Raw genomic sequence first — 6,153 nt, 5'->3', positions numbered from 1 at the left:
ATATGTGTATTTATTACTATAAATCATAATATAACAGGGATAGTGTATTGAGAAACAGGATATTTGCATGGTCATAAAGTGTTTCCACACAGAGGTATTAGTGCAAGGGAGGGAAAAAGTGGTAATTATGCAGTAGAAAAATCAGGCAATGTCTTGATTTTGGTGATCAAAGTTAATATCATCAGTAAAGGATAGATGACTACTGAATGTCTCTAGATATGCTAAAGTATACTATAGCAAACTAAGTGAAGTAAGTCAGAAAGAGAAAGACATACCATAGGATATTACTTATGTGAAATCTAAAATTACTTATGATATTACTTATGTGGCATGGATAAACCTATCTACAGAACAGAAACAGACTCACACATAGAGGACAGACTTGTGGTTGCCAAGCAGAAGGAGAAGGGAGTGGCATGGACTGGGAGTTTGGGCTTAGCAGATGCAAACTATTACATTTAGAATGGATAAGCAATGAGGTCCTACTGTATGGTGCAGGGAACTATTTCCAATCTCTTGGGATAGAACATGATAGAAAATAATATGAGAGGAGTTCCCGTTGTGGCGGAGTGGTTAACAAATCCGACTAGGAACCATGAGGTTGGGGGTTCGATCCCTGCCCTTGCTCAGTGGGTTAACGATCCGGCGTTGCCATGAGCTGTGGTGAAGGTTGCAGGCTTGGCTCGGATCCCGCCTTGCTGTGGCTCTGGCGTAGGCTGGAGACTACAGCTCCGATTCGACCCCTAGCCTGGGAACCTCCATATGCCATGGGAGCGGCCCAAGAAATAGCAAAAAAAAAGACCAAAAAAAAAGAAAAGAAAAAAGAAAAAAAGAAGCTTAAGAAAAAAAGAAAATAATATGAGAAAAGAATGTATGTATATGTATGACTGGGTCACTTTGCTGTATAGCAGAAACTGGCGGAACATTGTAAATCAACTGTATTTTAATTTTTTTTATTTCTTGCTTTTTAGAAACTCACCTGCAGATATGGAAGTTCCCAGGCTAGGGGTCAAATGTGAGCTACAGCTGCTGGCCTACGTCACAGACACAGCAACGTCAGATCCGAGCCACGTCTGTGACCTACATCACAGCTCAGGGCAATGCTGGACAATGCTGGATCTTTGAGCAACTGAGCAAAGCAAGGGATTGAACCTGCGTCCTCATGGATACAAGTTGGGTTGTTACCACAGAGTCAGTGGGAACCCCAAGAGTTTTAACGTTCTTTTTCTTTTTCCCTTCCTTCCTTCCTAATGGCTGCACCTGTGACACATGGAAGTTCCCAGGCCAGGGACTGAATCTCAGACACTGCTGTGGCAATGCCAGGTCTTTTAATCCACTGTGCCAGGCCAGGGATTTGCACACTGCAGTCGAGCTCTTTTTTTACCATTTCTTGGGCCGTTCCCATGGCATATGGAGGTTCCCAGGCTAGGGGTCGAATCGGAGCTGTTGCTGCCAGCCTACTCCAGAGCCACAGCCATGCAGGATCTGAGCCACATCCACGACCTACACCACAGCTCATGGCAATGCCGGATCGTTAACCCACTGAGCAAGGCCAGGGATCGAACCCACAACCTCATGGTTCCTAGTCGGATTTGTTAACCACTGAGCCACGACGGGAACTCCTGTAGTTCTTAACACACTGCAACACAGCAGGAACTCCGAGAGTTACATTTCAAAGAAAAAAATCAGGTGGGTTTTCGGAGCGTACAAACATCTGTATAGAACTGAGATTTTCATTCCACTGTATGGTTTTATCTGAGTAGCCCAGAGATTTTAGCTTTGTGTGGTTAATCTTTAAGAACGCTTTATTTATTTATTTATTTATTTTTTGAAACCTTCTCAGAAAATCACTAAGCCTTCACACAGTGAAATCTTATGTTGGAGGACAAGTTGGAAGGGGTCTATTAATGTCAGGAAAAACTGTGAAAGACTTTGAACTGGGTAAGAAAGAGTACTAGGTGCCCAGTCTAGTAGAACATCTCCAGATTTCATTGTCTTTGAGCTAATGTACAACTCTGAGCTGCGGAAAAACTGACAGCAGTGCAAATGATTCTTGTCCATAGAAATACAATTGCAAATTGTTGTTCCTGGAGTTCAATTGCTTTCTCTCCCCTTCACCTAAGAACCACTGCTGTGTCTATTAAGCATATTAATTTCAGCATTGCTTTGGATTATCTTTTGAATCAGTTGTAATGTCTTCCTGTTTCCCTTGTTAATTATTGAGTTAAATCAAATCTTGGACACGTGTTAATTTTATACTTGTGTGAGTCATGATTTTACTTTTTAAAAACAATTATTCTTTAACAGGAGGGAAGAAGACTCTTTCATTTCCCGTCTGCCAAACCACACATATCATACAATACAGGAGGCAGCTCCTCCCTGGCTAAGACCCTGACCCCTTGGGGTTATTTGGTCCTATTATTTCTCTCCTGCTCTCTCTTTTTTTTTTTTTTTTTGTCTTTTTGCTATTTCTTGGGCCGCTCCCACGGCATATGGAGGTTCCCAGGCTAGGGGTCGAATCGGAGCTGTAGCCACCAGCCTACGCCAGAGCCACAACAACGCGGAATCTGAGCCGCATCTGCAACCTACACCACAGCTCACGGCAATGCTGGATCGTTAACCCACTGAGCAAGGGCAGGGATCGAACGCGCAACCTCATGGTTCCTAGTCGGATTCGTTAACCACTGCGCCACGACGGGAACTCCTCCTGCTCTCTTCTTTTTGCTCCTCCATGTTAGGTGCTTTCTAAAAGTCTATTTTTAAACATTGATTCTTTGCTTCCTTAGCAACTGGAACTACAAAAAATATCCTTTACTAAGCAGATAATATATAAAGTTTTTGTTCTGTGAGTAAGGCCATATCTATACCCACTGCATGATATAAAAATTTTACCATAGTTAGGGGGTTTCTTTTTTTTTTTTTTTGTCTTCTTGCCTTTTCTAGGGCCACTCCCAAGGCATATGGAGGTTCCCAGGCTAGGGGTCCAATTGGAGCTGTAGATGCTGGCCTACGCCATAGCCACAGCAACACGGGATCCGAGCCGAATCTGCGACCTACACTACAGCTCATGGCAAGGCCAGATCCTTAACCCACTGAGCAAGGGCAGGGACTGAACCCACAACCTCATGGTTCCTAGTCGGATTCGTTGACCACTGAGCCACAATGGGAACCCCCAGGGGGTTTCAATCATACTCATTACCAGCTTCTTCCTCTCCAGTCTCCTCCAAACTCCACATTTGCCTTCCTCATTGTAAAGACACTATATAACCTCATCGAATTGATAAGCAAGTGAATGGATGTCTGTTGTGCACTTAACACCAGAGTGGGTGTTAAGTGGTATAACATACAGAAATGAGAGTTCCTGACCCATGGAAGTTTATGATCCAGTTGGGAAGGCAGGGAAGTAACAGTATACACAGTAGGTGATAAGTACCATAAGGAGTGAGATTGGTAATAAATGCTTGATTCATTCACTCATCAAGCAAATACTTTTTTTTTCTTTCTTTTTACAGCAACTCCTGCAGCATATGGAAGTTCACCCCACAGCCACAGCAACACCAGATGGGAGTCTCTTCTGCGACCTACGCCGTATTCTTAACCCAGTGAGCCAGGCCAGGGGCACTTTGTTGGGTTCTTAACCTGTTGAGCGACAACTGGAACCCTGAGCAGATACTTCTTTATTGTCTATTGCATGCAGATGTTGTGGTATACATGGTGAAAAAGACCGGCACACATGTTCCCTTCCCGAAGCTTAATCCAGGAGGGACTAGGACAGGCAATCAGGCAGGTACAATACTGTGTTGAAAGGACTACAATAGGGGACGTACAGGATGTTATGGGAGTAATAGGAGAACCTATAGGGGTGGGGTGGAAGGAGTCTGAAAAGACCTCGTGGAGCATAGTCCGGGTCCAGGATGGGGGGGGGGGGAGAAGATGCGTGTAGTAATAATCATTTGCATGTTTTTCTCACTTCTAGACTTGAGCTTCCTGAATCTAGGGAGTGTATCTTACTCATTTTAGAAGCCTAGTGGTTAGCACAGTCTCTGACATATGTAAAGAGTACAACAAATCAAGTTGTCTGCAGCATCGCAGAATTTGAAGCATCAGGGAGTTACCTTTGTGGCTTAGCAGAAAGGAATCTGACTAGTATCCATGAGGAGGCAGGTTGGATCCCTGGCCCCGCAGGGTGGGTTAAGGATCCAGCGTTGCCATGAGCTGTGGGGTAGGTCGCAGACGTGGCTTGGATCTGACGTTGCTGTAGCTGTGACGTAGGCCAGCACCTGTAGCTCAGATTTGACCCCTAGCCTGGGAACCTCCATATGCCTCAGGTGCAGCCCTAAAAAGACAAAAAAAAAAAAAAAAAGAATTTGAAGCATTAAGAGTTCTCACTGTGGCTCTGTAAGGTTACAAACCCAGCTAGTATCCATGAATATGTGGGTTTGATCCCTGGCCTTGCCCAGTGGGTTAAGGATCTGGCATTCCAGTGAGCTGTGGTGTAGGTCTCAGGCGCAGCTCAGAGCTGGTGTTGCTATGGCTGTGGTGTAGGCTGGCAGCCACAGCTCTGATTAGATCCCTAGCCTAGGAACTACCATATGCCACAAGTTCAGCCAGAAAAAAAAATTTTTTTTGAAGCGTTAGATAAGCAGTTGCAGACAGGAGCTGAAACCAGGAGTTCAGTATCCGAACCCTTTCCACAACTTCACTTTCATCTCTGAACCAGTCACAGACTCTTTTTTTTTTTTTTTTTTGGTCTTTTTGCTATTTCTTTGGGCCACTCCCGCGGCATATGGAGGTTCCCAGGCTAGGGGTCAAATCGGAGCTGTAGCCACCGGCCTACGCCAGAGCCACAGCAAGGCGGGATCCGAGCCGCGCCTGCAACCTTCACCACAGCAACGCCGGATCGTTAACCCACTGAGCAAGGGCAGGGATCGAACCCCCAACCTCATGGTTCCTAGTCGGATTTGTTAACCACTCCGCCACGACGGGAACTCCCAGTCACAGACTCTTAATCTTAGTTTTCTTATCTGGGAAGTGACTGCCTTTATATTTACCACCAGAGGTATTGAGAATTCTAATTAACATTTAAGACATAATTTGTAATCCTCATAACATAAGACCCATAACTGAAGGACCATACCACTAACATGGCCCATTTCATTTTATCTGGATATTTTCTTAACTGGATTGATTTGCCATTTCAGTGTGAATTAGTATTCAGGGCTATTGTTAAATTGAGTATTGAATTTCACTCCCCAGAGAGATTTCTCCTTCAGCAGTGGAAAAGTGAAGCATGAGTTATTATAGTAATAACATCCTCACTGTGATCTTGTTATTTCACAAGAATCATACAAGAGTTTGGCTGAAGTATTGCTTGAAGGAGAGTGCTTCGGAAAAAAGGTGTCCAAAGGGACATCTTCAAATGCTGTTGTTTTGCTTTTTTCTTTTCCCTCTTCTTTTCCACATTCAATTTTTAAGAAGCCAGGAGAAGAGGAGGCCCAGCTTCATTGAGCCTCAAACATTTCTTTTTTAAAAAAAATGTATTTTATTGAAGTATAGTTGGTATACGATGTTGTTAATTTCTACTGTACAGCAAAGTGATTCAGTTATTATACATATATATACTTTATTTTTCATCTTCTTTTCCGTTACATATTGCAGGGTATTGAATATAGTTCCCTGTGCCATACAGTAGGACCCTGTGTTTGTCCAAAGCCCTCCCTCCCCATCCCCCTCCGCCACCACAAGTCTGTTCTCTATGTCTGTGAGTCTGTTTCTGTTTTGTAGTTCATTTGTCAAACACTTCTTTTATTTTTTAAATGGATTTATTATTTTTTTGCGGCCATACCCACGGCCTATGAAGTTCCTGGGCCAGGGATTGAATCTGACCTGTAGCTGCAACCTATACCACAGCTGCAGCAGCTCTGCTGGATCCTTTAACCCATTGCACCAGGCCAGGGATTGAACCCACATCTGTGCAGTGATCCGAGCCAATGCAGTTGGATTCTTAACCTACTGCACCACAGTGAGAACTCCATCAAACTCTTCTTTTAAATATTTCTTGCTTTTCCCCCAGTTGCTCCACCAATCCTGCGAGGCTCCTCTCATGGACCCTCTGATATTCTAGAGCAGACTTCCCAGCTACTCCTTTTTGCA

This window comes from Phacochoerus africanus, chromosome 9 (genome assembly GCF_016906955.1).
Source record: "Phacochoerus africanus isolate WHEZ1 chromosome 9, ROS_Pafr_v1, whole genome shotgun sequence".
NCBI lineage: Eukaryota > Metazoa > Chordata > Mammalia > Artiodactyla > Suidae > Phacochoerus > Phacochoerus africanus.
This window is presented reverse-complemented; position numbering follows the sequence as displayed.